We start from the raw sequence: 24,425 nt of genomic DNA on the forward strand, positions 1-24,425 counted from the left end.
TTTAGCTGACGTGTGTCGTCTCACTGTTTTGAGCGATGCTCGTTCATGTCTATTTACAGCGAGCACAAGCGCGAGCCCGACGCTGACTTTAGTTGACTTAATGGCCACAGGTGTCGCTGTTAACAAGCAATTCTGATTCTTACAAACAGTCCCTTTAAAGCATGTAAACATGTTCTTGTAGAAACCCAAAATACAAATATGCACCTGAAAAGATGCATAATAGGTCCTCTTTAAAGGGTGCTCTAGTGATTTAGTATTGCACTTCCAAAAAATGATTAGTGAAATCGGTGGAGTGCCCCTTTAATTAACAAAAAAGAAAATAAAAAAATGAAATGCAGGACTTTTACCTTTAGTTGTTGTTTTGCTACTTTTACTTTAATAAAGGAACTGAATACTTCTTCCACCATTGCTTGTTTCTATTATTCTGGCGTCATCTAAGATAAGATAAGATATTCCTTTATTAGTCCCGCAGTGGGGAAATTGCAGTGTACAGCAGCAAAGGGGATAGTTTAAAAAACAAGATGCATCAGCTAACACAGTAAAAAAATGTGCTAAACAAAGTGTAACAAAATATGAACCATTTAAATAGAAGGAAGTATAAAAATAGGAGCAGTATATACAGTGTTGACAATAAACAGTATTTTAACAGTAACTATTAACAAAATTGCACAAGTGGAAAATTATATTGCACAGTGAGAATGAATGAATGAATGAATGAAATTCCACCTGAAAATATCAGATTACTGTCAGTTTTTAGTGTGTATGTGGTTTTACTACTTTCATTTTGCCGCTGCAAATGACTGGAACTCACTACGGAACTCACTACAAAACACGCTCAAACTCACAGCTCTCACATCTCTCAACATGTTCAAACAAAAGCTGCAACAAGTCATAGTTGACTGCTGTACTTGCTTACCAGCCCTCACTTCTCTCTCTCTCTTCCATTACAATTTTACAAAGACATCCAGTAATCCACCTTTTTTTGTACATAGTGTTTATTAATTTCTGACCTATTTCTTTACCTATGCTGTTTTTTAGCCATTTTCTCATGTCTTGTCACTGTGTTTTTATAATCTTGCTGCTGCCTCTTGGCCAGGTCATCATTGTAAATGAGAATTGGTTCTCAATTGATTTTACCTGGTTAAATAAAGGTCAAATAAAAAATAAATAAAATAAAACTGGGAGCAGTGCTGGTTGTGGAGTCTGACAGCTGCAGGAAGGAAGGACCTGAGATAGATATAGATATAGATGATATATAAGTGAGTATGCATAGTGTGTGTGCCTGCAGTGTTACTACAACGTTACATTACAGTAACAACATCCTATAATAATCATTTCCCAGACCTGCTGTGATGCTCCTGACGTCCTCCCAGCTGTCTGACGTGTGTCGCCTCACTGTTTTGAGCGATGCTCGTTCATGTCTGTTTAGAGCGACTTAACTTTCGTTGACTTAACGGCCACAGGTGTCGCTGTTAACAAGCATTTCTGATTCTTACAAACAACCCCTTTAAAGCATGTAAACATGTTCTAGTAGAAACCCAAAATACAAATATGCACCTGAAAAGAAGCATAATAGGTCCTCTTTAAAGGGGTACTCTAGTGATTTAGTATTGCACTTCCATAAAGTTGGTAAATCGGTGGAGTGCCCCTTTAATTAATAAAAAAAAAGAAAAAATTTAAATGCAGGACTTTTACCTTTAGTGATATATTCTTCCATTGTTGTTTTACTACTTTTACTGTAACAAAGGAACTGAATACTTCCTCCACCATTGCTTGTTTCTATTATTCTGGCATCATATAAGTGAGTATGAGATAGTGTGTGTGCCTGCAGTGTTACTACAACGTTACATTACAGGTACAACCTCCTATAATAATCATTTACCAGACTGCTGTGATGCTCCTGACGTGCTCCCAGCTGTCTGACAGTAGTGACAGCTCTGCTCTGTGTTGTACTGCTACAGGTTACTACTCACTACTCGGCCGCTGATTGGCTGCTTTCACTCACAGAGAGAAGTAGCTCCACGGAATCCGACGAGCCGTACCATTTCTGCCTTCACGGGGGTGTCCAGGGAAATACTAACTACAGGATGTTGCTTCCTCACCCGTTTGAAACACACATTGCTAACTAAAACACAAACTTACATTGTAGTTGACTCTATTTCATTATTTTGGTGCTCATAATAAGATGAAAAATGCACTTGATTAATAATCATATTTCTTCCACCCCCGCCGGGATGAAAGTTGAACGGTTTGGCTCAAAAATGGCTGCAGAGAAACAGTTATGAGGATCGACGATTTTGACCAGGTATTTACGACGGAAATGAGTCTGTCGTAGCTTGAAGGAGTTTCCTCCACATAACTGGGGATCCAGGTGAGCCGTGTTTACAGTTAATCCAACGTTTGCACCCAGATAGCTGCTGTTAAGAGGCAGGAAACGGAGCCAAACAGGGCTCGTTTTGCAGTGTTATCACGGTAGCATCTATGTGCAGCAGCAGCAGCAGTGAGGACCTCTGGCTTTGCTCTGTGTTTACACAATGAATAACTCACATAGCAGGCTTCAACAAATGTAGAGTTCACGTCAAAGTGCATGTGCAACAATAAGTGGAGAGATAAACGTATGGAAAGATGTCATATAGTGTGTGTGTGTGTGTGTGTGTGTAGCTAGTGCAGAGCAGGCCTGCAGGCTAACCCTGCAGCTGTGCGTGCATCGCACTGATACGTCATCAGGCTAGGATTTCCCTGCAGGAGGATCTGAGAGATGTGAGACATGTGCAAACAGACTGTTATTGTTCTGTGCTGGATGTGACCCTCAGAGGAGGGAGTCCAGTTTGGTTTGTGTTCTTTTTAATATGAATTGTGCAGTGTAGACTTGGATGGATCATCTCTATTTACCTTAGTTATAGTCAATATAAAGTCAATACAAATTTAGCAGGTGATTATCATAAAGTGGGCATGTCTGTAAAGGGGAAACTCGTGGGTACCCACATACAGAACCCATTTTCATTCACATATCTGGAGGTCAGAGGTCAAGGCATCGCACAAATACGTCATCAGGCTAGGATTTCCCTGCAGGAGGATCTGCTGTACACACAGACATCAAACGAGATGTGAGACATGTGCAAACAGACTGTTATTGCTCTGTGTGGACAACCTCACTTTGTGTCCTCAACTGGATGTAAGCAGTGCTGGATGTGACCCTGATGTGACCCTCAGAGGAGGGAGTCCAGTTTGGTTTGTGTTCTTTTTAATATGATTTGTGCAGTGTAGACTTGGATGGATCATCTCTATTTACCTTAAACATAGTCAATATAAAGTCAATAAAAACTGCATGGGATTATCATAAAGTATGCATGTCTGTAAAGGGGAGACTCGTGGGTACCCATAGAACCCATTTTCATCCACATTTCTGGAGGTCAGAGGTCAAGGCATCGCACAAATACGTCATCAGGCTAGGATTTCCCTGCAGGAGGATCTGAGAGATGTGAGACATGTGCAAACAGACTGTCATTGTTCTGTGGTGGACAACCTCACTTTGTGTCCTCAACTGGATGTCAGCAGTGCTGGATGTGACCCTCAGAGGAGGGAGTCCAGTTTGGTTTGTGTTCTTGAATGTAGACTTGGATGGATCATCTCTATTTACCTTAAACATAGTTATAGTCAATTATAAAGTCTGCATGGGATTATCATAAAGTGTGCATGTCCGTAAAGGGGAGACTTGTGGGTACCCACAGAACCCATTTTCATTCTCATATCTTGAGGTCAGAGGTCAAAGGACCTTTTTGAAAATTGCCATACCAGTTTCTCCTTGCCAAAATTTAGCGTAAGTTTGGAGCCACCTTCAAAACAAGCTAGTATCTTCCCTCTAGCTTTAAATCTGAGCCCGCTACAACCTAAAAATCACAAGTTGCGTTAATGCGTTAAAGAAATTAGGTGCGTTAAAATGAATTTGCTTTAACCTCGTTATAACTTTGGCAGCCCTGCAGCTGTGCGTGCATTGCACAAATACGTCATCAGGCTAGGATTTCCCTGCAGGAGGATCTGCTGTGCATAGAGACATCAACAGAGACATGTGAGACATGAGCAAACAGACTGTTATTGCTCTGTGGTGGACAACCTCACTTTGTGTCCTCAACTGAATGTAAGCAGTGCTGGATGTGTGCACCTGACGGAGGGAGTCCAGTTTGGTTTGTGTTCTTTTTAATATGACTTGTGCAGTGTAGACTTGGATGGATCATCTCTATTTACCTTAAACATAGTCAATATAAAGTCAATAAAAAACTGCATGTGATTATCATAAAGTGGGCATGTCTGTAAAGGGGAGACTCGTGGGTACCCACAGAAACCTGTGAAAATGGTCAGTTTTTCCTCGCTAAAAAATTAGCGTAACTTTGGAGCGTTATTTAGCTGCCTTTGCGACGAGCTTAAATGACATAGTTAATTAAAAATTGATACAGCGTTTTGGAGGATCGATGTTATCGCAATACTCATGTGTATCGATATTTTCTTACACCCCTAATCCTAATAGATAGATAGATAAATAGATAGATGTACTTTATTGATCCCAAATTGGGAAATTGTGTTACAGCAGCACGTTATCCAGGCAATGCACCGGAACAGTAAATAAAATGTACTTATCAACACTAGAGAAATATATCTATAGAATACACAATATAAAGAATACTAGAATACGCTATAAATATACCAGGCTATTTACGCTAGCATAAAAAAATATAAAATGTATTAAAACAAAAGATGTAGTACAGTTATTACTGACTGACTCTTATTGTATGTTGTCGTATTGGACTCTGTTTAATTGACTTTACAGCTAAATTCTACCGGTGACTGTATGGTTGTTATATGAATATGAATATGAATATGAATATGAATATGAATATGAAACCTTTAAGTTTAGGTATCAGTAACGGTATTGGGAGAGAGGAGTAAAATTCCCCTGATGGAGTGAAGGCATTGTGATGCGTTTTGGAAAGTTCTTTATGTTTCTATATTTCCAAATATATTTCTGTCACTTCTCCATGGGGAGGTCAAAGGTCAGAGTCAGCTTCAGGACAGGTCTCCTAGAGCTGGCAGGGAGATGGTATGTATAGTTCATTGTAGGGATACACCAATATTGATATCGGACCAACACTGACTCAAATAGTTGGATCGGGTTTCGGTGACAATGGGGCAGATCTATTCAATTCTATTCTATGTTTATATACGATATACATTATGTACTGGAATTTGAATTGCCGTTTATATTTTGACCAATTTGTTGCTGCAAAAAGGTTTACACCTGAATTGTAATTCCTGATAATGTTGAAGATTTTTTACCAACTTAGTGGTGTACGATTTATTATCTTAATAAATACAAATTTAATTTGTATAAATTAAATTAAATTTTTTATTTATTTGTTACATTTTGCTTTACATAAGTTAAGAAACCAATGTTTAAGTCAAGCCTGATGTTGCCTTACACATAAAAGAATGATCCCACTCACTTCCACACAATGAGGCATACAGCTTATTAATTAAACACTGGTATCGGATCGGTGCCGGCCGATACCCAAAGCCCAGGTATCGGTATCGGGACTTAAAAAGTCAGATCGGTGCATCTCTGACTCATTGAGATGTTGCAAACATGTTGCTTTTGTAGCTGAGTGAACCTGTTGCTCCACATGAGCTACTCTGAGAGCATGATTTCATATGACTTTATGAACTCGCAGTACTGATCTGGTGTCAGTGAACAGGCTGTGTGACTGCCAGTCTGACCGAGACAGTTCACGGTCCCTCCCTGAGGTGTTTGACCTGAGATCAGGGTGAACACTGCGATTAAACACCTCCCGAGACGTTAAAGATGAGGAATATGACCCGCTGTGGTGGAAGGAAGATGGATTCTGGTGAAGGAGAAAATTCCCCTCCCGTCAGATCCATCTTATTGGAACTGGAAATCTCTCTCTCTCTGTGGCGAACACTATGTTCCAGAGAGTGTTCTTGATTTTCCTTTCCAGATACAACAATTTCTTATTTTCACTATCTGCAACAGGGCCAGTTTTTGTCACATGAAAGATGCCGTAAAAGGTCAGCAAAGCCCACACGTCTTTATGTCTTTACGCAGGAAAAGTTGACTGAAAACAGTCGGTTTCATTTTTACAGCTAGCACTAATTCAGACCTGGGAGGTACCCAGTACAAACACAATTTTTCTTTCAAAGCAAATGGGGCATGTTCTAGGGGGTCTGGTGTCAGTCTGACGTAATTCAGCTTTGTAATGTGTCAGACTCTGACAAAAGTCTGAGTAAGGCAACGTTATTAGGACCTAGAGAGAAAAATGCGTTCACCGTAGCACCTTTTTTTTTTTTTTTTTTTTTTTTTTTAAGAATAACTGCTGTTTCAGCAATATTTTGTGCCGATGATGGAAAACAGGTCATACCACACAAATCAGCAAACACTTTTTCGCATTCGGTAAAAACTTTCACACTCAAAACAGAAACTCCCACGGCACTGCCAACACCTACTCCATCCATACTGGCTCTCGGTTATCACAGCGAACAAATCCCCCTTACTTTCCTATCACCACACACAGATTGATTGCGGTTGTTGTCATCGATTGGATATGCTGCTTTTGGTTTGTTGTGATTGGTTGACTCAAAAAAAAACAAGCCTTGAAAAATAAAAGCTTAAAGGGCCAGTGTTCCAGGTTTTGAGATATCTGTCACTAAGATTTCTGCCTCCACGGCGGTAAAATGGACGTAATGGGAATTTGTTTTGTAGTGCTTTAATTTAACAGCAAGATCTCAAGTCATAGTTGTTGTTGCCTTTTGGGCTTGAGTTTGCCATGTTATGATTTCAGCTTTATGTCAAATGCAGTACCTGTGATGGTTTCTGGACAATATCTGTCATTGTCAAAATATGTTTTTTTCTTAATTTGGGTGAACTGACCCTTAAATAAAAAAAGCTCACTCTGCTTGTGAGAACTCAGTTCGTGTCAGGTTTTATAAGTGCAGGTCACATCAGTTTAGCAGAATAAACAGACCATACGGTTCAGTTAAGGTACTTGCCAGAGTGTGTGACCTAGCCAGTTTTCAAGCGATTCATATACACAGAAATCAGCTTTCATTCTGACTCCGGTTCATCTCATGAATTACACATCGCATTTACATGTGTCGGTCTTTTCAGAGCAGTTGGAAAATGAGTTAGCCTACACATTGTTTTAAAGATTTTTTGCAGACTCAGAGCAGCTTTATAGATGAGTCAGTGTGAGGAACACCCTCTCTTCCTACACACACACTACACACACAAATGGAGCAGAGTTCGACTGCGACGGCCTCCTTTTATCTCGCAGCGCGCTGTGGGAAAATGTCTCACACTTTTAAGGTTCATCGCATACAATGACTACAGCAGAAGAATCACACTGCTTGATATCATTTATCACCAGTATATGAGCAAGGGGTTGGCATGTAAGAACCTGGCATCCAGAGTAAACACGTGCCATGTGACCGGCTGGAGCGTTTACTTTGGCCGGGCGAGCTGTTCCAGTGTGGTTTCACATGTGGCTAGATGAGGAGGGTGAAAGCAGGCAAGAGGAAACTTAGATGCTTGTCTAACATTTCCGCTCAATCATAACCAAGCTCGTGTTACCAGAACGCACACAGGACTTTTTTTTTCACCCGGGCGCCACTCATTGCAGACTTTGAAGTAACTGTCTAAGTAGATGATAACAACAAAAAAAGCCAAGAGAGTTCCCAAATCTTGTTGACGTTTTGCACGATGGGTATGATAGTATGGCCAAACATTCAGCCAACCGTTCTGCAGGGAGTGGTTTGTACTGTAGGTTGGACACTGATTGTGTTTTTTCTGAGTTGCTTTAACCCCTTACCGTTCCGCCCTCTTTTTTTTAGAGGGGTAGAGGGGTAGGGGACAGGGGATGTTCAGGGGGAGATAAGAAGTCAACAGTAAATGTCACATAGAAGCGGTGTACATCATCTGAAAGCTGGGAACCTGAAGATTAATTTGTGATGCAGCTCAGTACTGTGTGTCAAGTTGTTCCAGTCATTAATAAGAAATACAAATTAATTAATCAATTAAATTAAATTGTGAAAGTGTATAAGAGTGTAGAACATGATGATATAAGTAGAATATATGATGGTCATCTCCATGCTCAAAGTTTTTAGGTTGATACCATTTGTTAAACAGATTTGGTGCTAAATTTACCAATTTTTTACCACTTGAGAATTGATTAAATTTACAATAATCCCTCCAAAATACCACATTAAGACACCAAGACCTTGAGGAACACCATAGAAAAAGCCATGCTGTGATTTGGTATCAAAAACTTTTGACATTTTTAGATTTCTGCAAGAATTGTATTTTTCTGCGATTGGATGGTGAGCACTTCTGTTCTGCTCAGAAACCCCCTTATTTTTAATCTACCTAGGAAAGCCATCCATCCTCTGAATGCTCTAGGTCTCTAGTATGTGGCTGTAAAGTTTCATAAGGCTGTGATTATCATTTTATACAGTGAGGTCAAAAACGTCTTACTAAGGGCTTTCAATCAATTAATCACACATTTTTTATCTGTTCAAAATGTACCTTAAATGGAGATTTGTCAAGTATTTAATACTCTTATCAACATGGGAGTGGGCAAATATGCTGCTTTATGCAAATGTACGTATATATTTATTATAGGAAATCAATCAACAACACAAAACAATGACAAATATTGTCCATAAACCCTCACAGGTACTACATTTAGCATACAAAAATATGCTCAAATCATAACATGGCAAACTGCAGCCCAACAGGAAACAACAGCTGTCAGTGTGTCAGTGTGCTGACTTGACTATGACTTGCCCCTAACTGCATGTGATTATCATAAAGTGGGCATGTCTGTAAAGGGGAGACTTGTTGGTACCCATAGAACCCATTTTCATTCACATATCTGTAGGTCAGAGGTCAAGGGACCCCTTTGAAAATGGTCATGACAGTTTTTCCTCTTCAAAATTTAGCCTAACTTTGGAGCGTTATTTAGCGTTTTTCCCGACAAGCTAGTATGACATGGTTGGTAGTGATGGATTCCTTAGGTTTTTGTAGTTTCATATGATACCAGTAACTTCACTCAACCCTGCTACAACCTCTGAATGACAGAATAGCAGCCGGGCCGTCGGAGTGTTACGGGGTTAAGGCTTGGCCTACTTTTTCCACTTATGGCGTCTCTAAATTCTGGGCACTGCAACACTGAATTAAAATGCAGCTCTCCCCCTAAAAACATGAATACACTGGGTTAATTCAGTGAGTCATTCAAAGACCGAATCCTCAAAACCTGAAGTCCTGCCACACAATTAGAAAGTCCATCATCTTATTTAGTCTAATTGATTAAAACCGTAGAAGGGCTCTTTTTAACATTTCACGTTTTTTTTTCTTCTCAGTTCTACCTGAATCGTAAGCAGCTGATATGTATCCCGTCGGTTAAGTGCTGCCCAAAGATGTCACGAGTGGAGAGTTGAGGAACAAGGAAAGTGCATCTCCAGTCTGAATAATGAATGGAGACCATATTGTGGATGGAAAAGTGAGGATGTGGGTTCAGTAATAGTCTGGTGAACATTTTCTCTCTCTCTCTCTCTCTGCTAAATTGTTGGTCTTGCTTAGACTCTTGTTTCCAAGAAAAGTTAATGAAAATTACATGTGAAGCCTAATGGCTGACTTTTACTGGATCTGTAGGCTGCAGGCAGCTAAGGCATATTATTATATTAGGCTGCCGCTCCTTTGAGCATTAGCATAGTTCCTGGCTATGTTCCACTTCTACCAAACCATTTTGTTCGCTGGTCAAAATTTGCCGTAGTGCGGTAACATCATAAGAGGCTGATGAGAATAGACCTGGATGCTCTGTATGTAACTGGCTGCTAGTTTTCAGATCTGTCATTTCACTTAGAGTAATAAAGCCTTTATGATAAGTTTCCTCTAAAATAAAAGTTAAGTCAGACAGTTTTTAAAGTGGAGTTCAGTAAAGGCCGGCTCGTATGACTCTGGTAGGGTAGTGAGAGTGAATAAAGGCTTTAAAACAGGAAGTTGTGTTCTGCCACTATGATGAAAAAGTGGTGAGGTTTTCTTAGCCCTGCTATATGAGAGTTATTGCAATCAGGAGTTTTTCACCATTTTCTATTTGTGTGTAGATATTTTTAAATGTTTGCTATAAAGAGTAATGGTTACAAGATATTAGAACTGACATTGCAATATTTTTTTGTCTGCGATTTATATATAGCGATACATTTAGTACATTTTAAAGTTAAATGCATCAATCTGGTGCACTTTGAGAGCAACATTATGAGGCTATATAAAGTTTGCTCCGGCTGGTGGGCGGTGGACTTGATCTCAACATGGCGGCCGGATCACAAACTTTCAAATTTTTACAGCTAAACAGTACACTACAAGATGTTTCTGAGATCATTTGAGGAGAGAAATAGGCATTACAGTAACAGAATATTGATTAATATTTGATCAGCGCTGCCTAGTTTGACCGTTTGGTCGGAGTTCGCGAGTGATTGACAGCCGGCTCTCATAGACGGCAGCTGGACAGCAGACCTCAGATCAGCTCATACTGCTCGTTTTCCTCCGATGTGTGAAATCCTGCAGATGCCGTTAGGAGCACCGGAGGACACAGAGGCACATGATTTTTTTCAGGTTACCCGTTTCATGTACTACTGTTACGATATAGCGGCTGTTTTATAAAAAACAACTCCTTTTAAGCATATTTGCTCCAATCTCGCCTACTTCAGCATTAATGTCTTGAAACGTGATTTTTGACACTGGGCCGTCTCCAACATCTTAAGATCAGTTAGTAAAGCTGGACCCAACTTAAGGCCCTCATCATGTCAGTAATAGTGTTATTTAGTGATACATATTATCAACACATTTTCAATGGAATTAATTATCACAAAAGCAGGTTGGCACACAGTAAGCCTGGAGCCTGTGTAAAAGAGTTCTCTGTGTAAAACTCAGCTGTGCTGTAGTGGATGGGTTGATTGGACGCAATACACTGACTGAGTTGGGTCTTTAGATTTAGTTTTTTTAACACCTATGTTTCATTGTTTTAGGTGTAGTCTACAATAACAAGCTAAAATAGTATGTATATTATGTATAGTTGCTGTCGGGACGGGTTAATTCCCGGTTAGATGTTGTGGCCTATATGAAGAGGTATACATTTATTTATGTCTACCAGCATACATTTCTCAATTAGCTTCAGACTGTAGGGAAACTCTAAGTCATTTTAGGCCTACGCGTGTTTATTCTGTCTGAGACAGGCTTGTGAATTTGAAACCCAAGCCCACGCCGTGTCATTCCTCTGTGGTCCCTCCCACCCCGGGCGCTGGGTGCAGCACGTGCATGAGAGGCGTTCACTTTCATCCCCCTGTCATTTGGCCGCTTCCCAAATATACCGTCTAACCGCCGCTCATTCCTCCGCCCGTCCCACCCGCCGTCTCCTCGGCCCTCTCATCCCCCCGCCGTATCTTTCCCTGCAAACACATTTTGCGCGTCTCCCTCTCTCCATCCCACAGCTATGATTTTGGCGTCAGGGTTGCTCCCACTCGCCTCCCGGCCCCGGATCGTGTTACCCTGCCATTACTCAGTCGTTCCCCCTGCGAGGGTGCTCCATGTCAGGCGTAGCGGAGCCTGCCTGCCTCTCCGGACCTGCGGACTAGCTCAGTTCAACCACAGACGCCCCTGGTCAGTGGAGTCGCTCCAGCTGTGGCACACACTCCCTGGAAAATGATGTGGCGGAGCGAGCGGCGGGGAGCTGCAGTTTTTAGAGCTGGATTCTCAATCTCGTGTTGGGGTGAAGGAAACTCCAGCATATAGGCTGCTTTTCATCTGACAAATGGGTTAGAAGTCTTTTTGTTGTTGTTGTTTTCACCCTCACACCCACAAACACCAGAGTGTTTACTGGCAGGGCTGTGAGCCGCACAACAAGCCCCGCCCCGCCATGCGTCACGAGTCGACCCGTGATTTGTGGACCTCATCGTTTTATGGTTATGTAATGTCGGCTCCCCCTGACGAGTAAAACCTCTTGTTAAACCCCACACCGCCCTGTTCCCATAAAAGTGAGTGATGCAGGCGGCGGTGCCTTCCCGTTAAGGTTGGTCTGTCGTCCTACAGTCCATGTCATGGGACTGGATGAGCTCTGTGCAGGTGGCTTAGGCCCTGTCTTATGCAGATATTTTTAAAAACTGACATTTTCCCCTCCGTTTAAAGAAAAAAATCTGTCCACACGACCTTCGTTTTACTAAATATCCGTACACACTGGAGGTTGGAGGTTGTAACGGGCTCTGTTTTAAAGCTAGCTTCTCGCAAAGGAGGTTAAATAACGCTCCGAACCTGCGCTAAATTTTGGCGAGGAAAAACTGGCATGGCCATTTTCAAAGGGGTCCCTTGACCTCTGACCTCAAGATATGTGAATGAAAATGAGTTCTATGGGTACCCACGAGTCTCCCCTTTACAGACATGCCCACTCTATGATAATCACATGCAGTTTGGGGCAAGTCATAGTCAAGTCAGCACACTGACACACTGACAGCTGTTGTTGCCTCTTGGGCTGCAGTTTGCCATGTTATGATTTGAGCATATTTTTTATGCTAAATGACAATATTTGTCATTGTTTTGTTTTGTTAATTGATTTCCAATAATACATATATACATACATTGCATATTTGCCCACTCCCACTGTAGAGATGCACCGGTCCGACTTTTTCAGATCAATACTGAGTACCGATCCAATACCAGTGTTTAATTAATAAGCTGTATGCCTCACTGTGTGGAAGTGACTGGGATCAATCTTTTATATTTAAGACAACATCAGCCTTGACTTAAACATTGTTTTCTTAACTTTGTAAAACAAAATGTAATAAAAAAAATATACATTTTTATTTTATTTATACAAATTAATTTTTTTAATTTATGATTTATTATTAAATAATAAATAAGTAATAAATCACAGAATTTTTTATTTATTATTAAAATAATAAATTGTACATCAGCAACTTGGTAAAAAAATCTTCAAAATTAACAGAATTGTTATTTATTATTAAAATAATAAATCGTACATTAGCAACTTGCTAAGAAATCTGCAAAATTAATAGATTTTTTATTTGTTAATAAAATAATAAATCCTACACCAGTAACTAGGTAAAAAATTGTCAAAATTAACAGAATTTTGGCAGTTTGCTATCTTTGTTATTGTTTCTGGTGCATGCTCATCACACAAAGCAACAATGGGCACGAAATGAGGAGAGGAAGTCATCGTTTCCCAAACGCTCCGTTTTACACGTCAACACTGATATAAAGTAAGTTTTTAAAAATCTTTATTTTTTAAACATCTGTATACGTGTAGACAGCCAAAGCATGACACTGCAGAAATTCTACTGACTTGGCTTTATTGCTTGATTCATGCATGCTGAGTGAAACTACTAAATCTGCTGAGGAATAGTGGGGTCCTGTAGGTGTAATTTACGAGAGCGAAGGTGTGTACCTGTGTCCCTGCCCATGCCCTTTCATAGGGTGTCAACTTTTATAGAGGCTACAGCATCCTCCTCCTATTAAGCCCGTTGTGCACTCTAGTGGAGCCATAACTCCCTCCCTGCTCCTGCCAAGCTCTCAGTTCCCCCAGTAATTTATTTAGGTCCGACATATGGCTGTCCTGAGCGATGCGAGGTAACGTATCGCGGCGCAGGAAAGGCCCGCTCGGGCTAGGCTAATCCCCTCTAATTGAAAGGGAGGCAGCGTTTTGGGCCAGTGGCTTGTACGTCGCTCATCTCTCTGCTTGTTTTACAGTAATGAGACATCTGGGGCTGGAGAGCAGAGCTGTTTGTAGAGGGAGAAACGGCTCCGGAGCCCAAGGGCCTGTAGGGCTGTCACAGACGGAACAACGGAGACGACTGCATGTTTACTCCTGTCTGTACGTGGGTGTTTTATTCTGCCTTAACTCGGTCTCGGCAGTGTCGGCGCAGTCTCATTTGCCGTGCTAATGTTAGATTAGATTTATTTCATTGGAAGGAATAATACATTTAGGCCAAGGGTATGGCTATTTAAGGGTAAGGGAGGACATCTCTGTGCCCAGAAGAGAGAGTCTACTAATATCAGGCTCACATTCCCTTCATCTCCGTAGCATTAATCTGGAAATGTGTAGCTGTCACTGCCAGTGTAGTGAGACTGTAGGCTGTTTGTTTTGTTATTACTACGGATACAAGTTCTGTTTTCAGGTGTCACAATGACTCGGATTGGTTTATGCTTAATTAGTGTGTCTGTGTGAAGTGTCCTGGTCGTGTACTGTATATGAATATAGAGTAGATTGGATGGAACTAATGTATGTCTAGTTTATTTTGGCACATGCATTAGATACTCAGGAGCACCTGAGCACACTAAGCAAAAGCCTTGTAAATACAGTACGCACTTATGTATGTAAGAGCGCTCATATGTTTCTTGGAAATAAGCCATTCAGCATGAAAAAAAAGCATAAAAAAATGATTAATCGATAAAAGAAATCTTAGAAGACTGAGACCAAACCGAGGGATTAGAGGGGGCAGCCCTATTACAATTATATTCTTCTTCTTCCCCAAAGTGTTGCCACATGGCTGCCTATTAGCTTAGGTGTGGTTTGCCACGGTTTTGGTGTATAAACTCACGGTAGCTTCTCAGAGACACATGGTTTTGTGAAGCCAAAAGGTCCTGACATACAATAGCCGATGGTTGCCCGTCAGACAGTTTGAGGTCGTCGGTGAGCGTCTGTCGTGCCATCGGCTTTAGTCTGCCTGCGTCGGAGGCTTTTCGGCCGATTCGGCATGTTGAATCGGTGGCGGAGCCAGTCGGTGAGAGAAAGCAAGTCAACGAGTAAAGTTAAGAGGGCAAACAGAAGGCTCTTCTCATTTTTCATCTTCATCTTAATCTGATCATTCAAATACACGGATATTTTCACAGCGACATCAACATCTGGAACGAAGATACGAGGCGAGCGATGTGGTGTGAAAATGGTCGGCGAACGCCGCTTTGTTTTATGTGCGTATCATAACAACAGCCTTCCTGTTTCTGTTTTTGACAGACGACTACAGACTACCGCCACCTGCTGGTGTGGAGAGTTATTTCATCTCCCGCAGACGCAGAACGTGCGTGCTAACTGGCCATCTGCCTAAGTCTTTGCAGTGTGTTTGAGTGCACCTTTTTGGCCGAGACAAAAACGACGCAACGGTCATCCTTCATCGCCGCTAGTTCTTTGATGTCAGTTTAATGTGCCTGGCCCTTATATAGCTCCTTTGTACTGGGAGAGAGCTACAAATGGTATCTTCAAACCACAGTAATTCACATCAAAATACTGTATCTGGATGGATAGGTTTGATCTTTGGCGAGAAGAAAAACACAGTTAAATGTGTTATGGTCAGTCGGTTAACTTACCTGGAGCAGGTAGAGAGTATGTTGTTCAGTAATATGGGTACTGTCGGCTGTCTGGACTGCAGGATGACCCCACCAATCACAAAACCATTATGTTACCCCTAAATTGTGCCAGTACCTGCCCGTCTATATGCTTCTTCTTTCTTGCACAGATCCACAGTTTTTGTACAGCAACATTAGTTTTTATTTATGGCTGCAACCTGACAGAGTGTATGGATAAATGTCTTACCTCTGGTGGTCCTGGCTGAACACAGTGCTTGAGTGGGCAGCGGCACTAACTATATAGTGTCTTTTCTTAGCTTTTAGCTCGTACTGCCACCTCGTTTATGCGCCCAAAGCTACAAGCAGCCGTTCTGGCCTCGTATTGCCATTTTCACACAGCGACGGTGACCTGGCAGTGCATTAAAGGCAGGTCTGCAGCTACACTCCAGATCCAGTTGGACACGCTAAGCCCTCTACAGCTCACCAGAGACCTCTAAATTACTGCTTTTCACGAGCAGAAAAGCACCTCACATGTTTCAGGAGAGGTTTTTCTGTTTGCCGTTATTTTTCTGTCTCGGCGGTAGCTACGGTACACACGCGCACAGAAATGGTTTATACATCTGATATCTTTGGGAGTAAAATCTCACGTGTATGCGCCACACCAGCATTACTTCATGTTTTATCCTACTCCGGAAAATATACGCTCACCCTCTGAAAGGTATGAAACTGACTAACCCCTGGCAAAGATACTTGAGAGGCTTAAGGTTAATACTAAACTGCTGTAATCCATTATTTGGTTGGTTTGAGAGCAGAGATAGCAATGGTTCAGCATGTACCTGTCAGTACTAAATGATTGCTTATTTCCTGCCAGAGGGAGGAGGAGGATGGGGGAGTGAGGTGGAGTAATAGCAAGCAGCTGCCTCAGCTGGACCTTACCTTTCCTTTCTGTCAGCCTGCTGTTCTCTCGAGCTAGCCTGCACGCCAAGACACCTACTTGTGCTCAAGTTCTGCTCGGCCCGTCCAAGAGACCGAGCGCTGTAGGTGGTGTGTAATCACAAGGAAAAGCTCGATCCACCTTGATGAGTGATAACTTCCTGTGAGGTAGTGTTGGAGTAATGCCGGATACACACTACACCAGAATCAAGCCGATTTTAGGCCCAGTTCCCCCCTCCCAACAAGGTATGTTAAGATACCTCAAGATACCCCGATCAGCTCGGAAGTCCATCCTGGCAGCACCGATTTCAAATTGTAGATATAAAATATTTACGGTGGGATATCCTGTTGTGTGTGGGGGGAACCCTGAGGACAGCCGATGATGCACACAAATGGGAAAGAACTAGGGCCGTCCCAAATACCATTTTTTGGGCTTCGGTGAGAAGTATTTGAAGCTTCGCAGCGTGGTGCGGCAGGCTGACATGTTCTTCTGTCCGTCTGTCTCCACCGTCTTTTTTATTTCGCCGTCCGTGTTAACAGGTTAGAGCAGCCACCCTGCCGGCTCGGCTGCGTGTCAGCTGCGTCTCTTCTAGAGATTCGAGGTCTCACCTATTGTTGACGCGAGCTGCGCGGTTCACAGCAGCAATAGACAGTGAAAGTGATCTATTGACTGTATATTGACATCATACCAGCAACATTACTACAGTTTCAATGTCTAGATATCTGTAGAAAATGTCACAGACAGTGAAGGTGATCTATTGACTGTATGACGTCATATCAGCCACATTACTACAGTTCCGATGTCTGTATCTTTAAAAAATGATGGAAAAAAGTAAAGACTTATTTTTAAATCAACACTTCCTGCTTTCATTTCAAAATAAAAGCCTTCAAGCGTTTTTTCTGTAGACAGAATTCCTTAATTTGTTAACATGAGGCTTTTATTCTGAAATATGTGCCTGGCAGTGTTGTAGATCATGCAGTGACTTGCAGAGCACCATGAATGAATATAGTACGGGGTTTTAATTGTGGATTATTACTGTTATTTATAAATTACCACACATTTCTTAACCTTTCTCTGTCTAAAATAAATATAAATTATATTTATAATGAAATAAAATGGCCATTATGAAAGGCAAACTCTATGTAGAAACTGTTAAATGTAACATGTCGTTATGTGTGGGGTCTCTCATTTTCAACACCTGATAAGATTTGAAAAATCTTTTAGTGTGGACCGGCCTTAAGCGGTACGAGCAAATGAACAGCATCATTGTTTGTCCGGCGAGTTCACTCAACGCCTACTGCTCATGACAATCCTTTTTATTCTTCCTACCGCGGCTTTTCCTTTGTGATTAGCTAAATGCCCCCATCGATCCGCCCAAGTTGAGGCACCCGGAGCGAGGGAGCCATATTTATCACACGGCGGGAGGAGCATGCAGGATGTTGCACCGGCTGTCCCTCTTTCATCGGAAAACGATAAACATAAATCTGTGAAATGCGTCCGTGTGATATAAGTCTATGTTGGGCTGGGGAGGGGGAGGCCTGATGTGCAACCTCTTTCCCTCAGGCAGTAGAATTAGAGAGCCGGAGCTCTATGGGGTTTGCTGACATTTGAGAAAAGAAAAAAAAAGCCCACCTTCAGCAAAGGCAGACTTGCAAATCAGTGTCACAAGTGCAGGATTGTTGCTCTAAAACGGGAGCGAGGATGTGAGGGCTTCTGAGGAGCCCCCCTCAGCAATGCACAGGGACCGCGGATAGGGCAAGGCTTCTCCCCGTGAATCGCAGCTAATTAACGAAGTAATTAAGATCAGAATCTCCGCTCCGAGAAGGACTCTAAATTGTCTATACATTCAAATAGGCCATCAAAAGGAAACCCCTTCCATTCATGAAAGGGCTAAATTAAAGCGTTCAGACCCTCTCCTCTCTATTATCCTCGCCGTGTGTCACACGAGGGACATCTGTTGAAAAGAGCAAGCCAGTGTTACGGTGAGTTAAAGCCCCTCTCTGCTCCATCACAGCCAACTGTTCATAATGCATTCGCTATACATATTTCAGCTTGAGTGAATTTATTTCAATAAATAATGTCACTCCAAGGACACGCTTCGATCTTTTTCCGCGGCGGCCGCGCCGACTGTAAGCCACACCGTATTGTTATCTCGTTCCTCTTGAGGCAAGTGATAGATTAACAAACAGTTTATAAACAGCGCAGTGAGCATGTCCACAGTTTTATCATCAGCGCACACTGCCAGAGTAACCTCCCTTTATGATGGATGTATTTTCCAGGTTTATTCTGCTGCTGCTACAGGCTGCAGGGATATCTACGGGTATGGCCCATAATGGTAGGGCTTACATATAGTGGGCGCACAGTGGATTGCGATTTATGGCTGGGATTAAGTCCAGCGGGCTTTTTCTGGTAGGCAGTATTTAGGTGGTGCTGTCATGTCGGCTTTTTAAATGCTGCATCTTTTCCTTGAACTGCTTTTTGAGTAGACTGCTTCATTGGACTTTTGGGAAGTGCTGCAGCGCTCTCTCCTGTCATGTTAACAGTCTCGGACAGTGGTTGATTTCCACAGAGTAGACACTTTTGATGCCACTTAAAAAAGGCGTATTTCAGTCTTTGTAAGGATGGCAGTGTTGGTTGGTCAGTTAGTCAGTCTATTACTTGGGACCAGTGCTGCTCAAAGACTGAAAATAAGAAGCGGACATAGTCAGCGTGATGTCACCCATTGGTTTGTGGACTACAGCTTTGAAGCCTCGAGTTTGGCATGTTGGCCCTCGCCATCTTGGTTTCTGGCCACTGCCATCTTGGTTTTTGGCCTTCGCCATCTTGGTTTTTGGCCCTCGCCATCTTGGTCATTGCCATCTTGTTTTTTTTACCACCGAATGCTGAATAAGACAATTTTAGGTGACCAAAAGGTTACAATTAACTTTTATGAACTGAAAACACACTGTGAAACGATTAAAGACGAAAACACGGACAACTCCCAGACCGGACAACGCCGTGGTAGCGACCTGTCAATCACAAGGTAGCCACGCCCTAAAGCATCCCCTGCTTTATGGTCTATCTGACTCTAAATGGGACCATAATTTACTAAATGAACATCATGCTGTATTGAAGACGACTTGAAACTATCGATTGAGACCATAAACTCATGTTTACAATGTTTACTGAGGTAATAAATCAAGTGAGAAGTAGGCTCATTTTCTCATATACATCTATACAATCACACTCTTTTTTTGCAACTAGAGGAGTCGCCCCCTACAGGTACTCATGGTCAAGCAGGATTAATTGTGACTTTGGTGATGATTTGTCGTTACAAGGATTACGGTGCTCGCCAGCGGGTTAAAGCCAACCCCAGATTCACTCTGGTTTTGGAACAAACTTTGTTCGCTTGGTGTTTCACCTTGTTATATTTGCGTTTCTCGGCACTGTGTCTGCTATTTTTGTAGCTTCCTCTTGGATGCATGCTTAAGATCTGACACCTGGTCGCTATGCTATAAAGGTTGACGCCCAGAAACATAAGAAATAAGAAGAAAAGAGAAAATCCAGGCAGAGGGCAGATCTCTGTAGATACAGACACTACCACACACTTCTAGTCGGTCATAAGTGATGATTGAGAGGGATCATTTTTATAGTCTATGCATTGTTCTTCAAATCCTACTCATTGGCCTTTAACATACATTATATTTATATGCACACAACAGGATTTATCTCTACTTTTCACAACTTGCTGCACAACTCCGACAGTTTTTCTTTTTTTCCTGACATTTGGACGTGCTATACTTTGATTAATTAACGCGAAGAAAATGTATGAATCGATCGGTCAATCACCTCCTGAGCTGAATCAGACAGACCCTGACGCATCAGATCTCGTTATCAATGCAGTTAGTAGACGACTGTTTAAGTAATTGCCTCACTCATTAAATATTCTGCCTTTGCTGTGTGATATAGTGCCAGTTTCCCAGGAAGTCAAATATGACATTAGAGCAGGCATGCTGTGGGAAACTATGCACAGAACACCACCGGAGGGTGTTTTTGTTGTTTTTGTCATGACTACTTTCACACGGAATGTGAATATTATGCGGCGACATATATATATGTTAATTTTGGAGGGTTGTTTTTTCTGAGCTTTCGCACCACGAATAAAAGCATCAACCAATCACATCACATCAAACTTTATTACTGCTTTCAACTTGACAAAGGCAGCGCAGACCAGATATACTCCTTCCGTTCTTACCTTTCACAATAAAAGCCCTAGACATATAATATTTGTAGGCGAGTTTTTCTCATTTCTGTGTCGTTTACTCGTCATGCCCCCGGTGTGTAAAGGCCTTTTAACTTGGAAAAATCGGGCAATTAAACAATGTTCATATGTTCCGTAGTAACCTGGGTGCTGTAGATATGTGTTTACATGTCAGTAATCAGATTTCTTATTTGGAACCATGGCTTGGTTACATTCCCTCTAGTTCCCTATAGTGTGGCTGTATAGTCTCTTGTTTGGTGTTACTCTTGTGTGTGCATGCGTTGTGTGTGTGTAAAACTCCTTCTCCCCAGCTGGCTCACAGGAATAGGCCTCTTACAGCGGGACTTACTGCTTGATAAGTGTTGCTCTGCTCAGGGTACAAAGCAAACCCCTGTTTCCTGAGCTGTCTTGTGCAATTTGTGCCGAGCTCGGTGCAGCGCCGGAACATTTCCACTTATGTTTCACCTCAGTCTATACACTCTGCCCAAAGACACACCGGGGTCGAGACAGTGATGGGGAAATTCAAGCGGAGTCTATGTTGAGTTTAGAGGCCAATGTCTTTTTTTTTCCAGTGCTTTTCTTGTATCACATTTGAGCCGTGGGTCTTCACACATCACCTCTCTGAACACTGATGTAGGCAGAGATCAGGCTCACAAAGCCAAAAAGTGTTACTTTGAAGAGAAGTAGAACGGTTTATTTTCAGGTTCTTTAAAAGTCTTTGCTCAATTTAGTAAAAATCCAGTACACCTACAAATGCCAACAAGGCTCCCTTTCAGGTTACAGTTGAAATTCGTCACATATCCCAAATCACTTCCTCTTCTCTTTCCTCTCAGGCAGGAAGGGGTTACTCTCCATGTTTCCTGTCCAATTCCCAGAGCTCCGGCTACGTTCTGATTGCTTTCTTGATGTTAAACATTCCCAGGCTCCTATAACCTTCTAGCTTGCCTCCGCCGTCCAAGAGCCGTCCCAGGTGAACGAGTGGGCGAACCTCCTGTTTTTTAAGGATAAAATCTCTACAATTTTTTTCTTTTCTTTTTTCTCACAGGGTGGGTGGGAGATACGGGGACTGGAGGGGCAGGGAGCCGTGCGATGGGAAAGCATTCTTTCCTCGCATTCCGTTGAGTTGGTGTAAGGCTGTGGGAAAAGCATGTTTTCCCAACTGTGGTTCGTTTGCGATGGCGTTTCTTGTGAAATAAGGCTGTATTCGAGGTGAAGGTTTTGATTGTGAAAAAGCATTTGGACTAGGGCCATCAAATTTGTTTAAAAGCCACTAATTTCTTGAACGTATTAACGCAATTTGTGATTTTTTTTTAGGTTGTAGCGGGCTCAGTTTTAAAGCTAGGGTGAAGATACTGGTATCAAATTAGAAAAAACCTACCAACCATGTCATACTCGCTTGTCGAGAAGGAGGGTAAATAACGCTCCAAGCTTACGTCAAATTTGGGCGGGGAAAAACTGGCATGGTCATTTTCAAAGGGGTACCTCAAGATATGTAAATCAATTGCCTAAAAGCCCATTCAATCACCATTCGGCCTCGGTATGTTTAATCTACGGCTGTCAACGTTAACGTGATAATACGTTAAGACAAATTTAGATTTAACGCAACTGATTTCTTTAACGCGTTAACGCAATCAATCTTTCAGAGCTTGTAACGGGCACCACTTTTACAGATAGCTTTTCACAAAGGAGGCTAAATAACGCTCCAAGCTTACGTACAATTTTGGCGAGGAAAACCAGGCATGGACATTTTCAAAAGGGGTCCATTGACCTCTGACCTCAAGATATGCAAATGAAAATGGGTTCTATGGGTACCCACGAGTCTCCCCTTTACAGACATGCCCACTTTATGATAATCACATGCAGTTTGGGGCAAGTCATAGTCAAGTCAGCACACTGACACACTGACAGCTGTTGTTGCCTGTTGGGCTTCAGTTTGCCATGTTATGATTTGAGCATATTTTTTATGCTAAATGGTACCTGTGAGGGTTTCTGGACAATATCTGTCATTGTTTTGTGTTGGTAATTGATTTCCAATAATAAATATATACATACATCTGCATAAAGCAAGCAAATTGTTCCACTCCCATGTTGATAAGAGTATTAAATACTTGACAAATCTCCCTTTAAGGTACATTTTGAACATATAAAAAATGTGCAATTAATCTCGATTAAATATTTTAATAGTTTGACGGCCCTAATGTAGACCACTTTTAAAGTGATGGAACAAATAAATATGAGTCAGTCAACTTCAGGAACATGCTTCTCCGACTCTCCGGATATCGAGGTTAACACGTGCTCCCATTTCAAACGTCACTCCTTATTATTTTATCCTCCTTCCCACTCACTTCCTCCCCTCCCGAGACACCTGATCGACGGCTGAGTTATGTTATCTCGTCTGAGTCAGCGGAGCCTTCGCATCAGTCATAAAACAAACGGGATCCAGATTGAGCGAACATGCCTGCGTGGAGGCTGCGGTGTGGATGTGACCCAGGAGCAGAGCTGGGCCAAGCCGGACTATATTTAGCCCAGCGTTGCTCGGGCTAATTGCCCTCCCAGGCCTAATCATTTCCAGGCTCTGCAGCTCACAAACGACTGGAGGGGAGGCCAAACACCCACTAACCTCATGTTAAAGAGATGTCGGCATCAATGGGGCTGTCAGAGCGCTCCGCAGACAAGACAAATTAGCACAATATCCTTCCTCCTCATATGTTATTATTCCATAAGCGGATTGGATTGGAGAGTTCAGCATTGCCGTCTACTGTAGTGTATTAATTGAATATGTTTTTCTTACTCTATCAGTAATGTGAGGAGTCTTGGCAACGTCCTGTACAGGCGATGTTGGGAGGTTGTCTTCAGTCCTTGTGAATGATAAACCCCTCCACCGCTGCCTCCTACAGCCCAGCTTAGCTCCTCTCTCCGTGGGCCTAACCTGGGCTGAGAAAGAGAAATGCACCACCGGAGCCTCCATCCGATAAACCTCGCCTTCGCTGTTGGTGGAAAAGTTTACTTTGTGGTATTTTGTTCTCACCACCCCTCACCCTGCGCGAGTTCCCGTTCGTGTCAAGTTACGTCGTTTCCTGTGTGGTTCCTGTCCCCGAGACTTGGCCCGGGTTAAACAGCGGGCACGTGACGGCTCAGGTCAGGGGGCGAGGGCTTTGTGGTGAGGGGATGGTAGGGTGAACAGGTTGGGTCGCCTCTGCCTGATTATCCGCCCCAAGCTTCCTTCCTGGTCTAGTTCCCAAAGGCATGCTGGGAAACCTGATTTTTTTTCCCATGATGCACACCTGCAGTGAGACCAGTTGGACTGCCAATGATGAAAATGATAACATCAATGAATTGGCTATTACTGGAAAGGAACACATCTGACAGACTAAAGGGAAAAACCTGATCGGAGCGTACTCTTCCAGGATGACAATGCCTCCATCCATGTTATGATTTGAGCATATTTTTTACGCTATATGCAGTACCTGTGAGGGTTTCTGGACAATATTTGTCATTGTTTTGTGTTGGTTATTGATTTCCAATAACAAATATATACATACATTTGCATAAAGCAAGCATATTTGCCCACACCCATGTTGATAAGAGTATAAAATACTTGACAAATCTCCCTTTTATGGTACATTTTGAACAGGTGATTTGTCGGAGAACAATCGGAGTGATTTCTCCGGGCTCCGCCGATGATTCAACATCCTGAATCGTTCAAAAAAACTCCAACGCGGGCAGACTAGAGCCGACGGTGGCGGGACACACCACAAAAACTAGACCGACAGACGCTCACCGACGGCCCCAAACTGTCCGCCGGTCGGTGTTGCTGTCTTTATGGGGTGGCTGTGGAT

The 24,425-nt window shown here is 42.3% G+C and overlaps 1 protein-coding gene and 1 long non-coding RNA gene across 3 annotated transcripts in view; one reads left to right on the top strand and one right to left on the bottom strand.

Moving 5' to 3' along the window:
• Positions 1-461: 461 nt before the first annotated feature.
• On the bottom strand, positions 462-2,013 carry LOC141759464 (uncharacterized). Its single transcript, XR_012592121.1, has 3 exons — positions 1,883-2,013; positions 1,345-1,469; positions 462-1,227 (listed from the first exon to the last, which is right to left on the bottom strand). It is a non-coding gene; the product is annotated as an uncharacterized LOC141759464 (long non-coding RNA).
• Positions 2,014-2,230: 217 nt separating this feature from the next.
• The window catches only part of znf438 (zinc finger protein 438), a 56,070-nt gene continuing 33,875 nt past the window's right edge, over positions 2,231-24,425 (top strand). The window contains exon 1 of one of the 2 annotated variants that reach the window (XM_074621552.1): positions 2,231-2,371. The gene's annotated coding sequence lies outside the window, so the exon portion shown is untranslated. The remainder of the gene's footprint in view (positions 2,372-24,425) is intronic. The other variant, XM_074621553.1, reaches the window with a different exon arrangement.

The sequence above is a fragment of the Sebastes fasciatus genome, chromosome 21 (assembly GCF_043250625.1).
Source record: "Sebastes fasciatus isolate fSebFas1 chromosome 21, fSebFas1.pri, whole genome shotgun sequence".
Classification (NCBI taxonomy): domain Eukaryota; kingdom Metazoa; phylum Chordata; class Actinopteri; order Perciformes; family Sebastidae; genus Sebastes; species Sebastes fasciatus.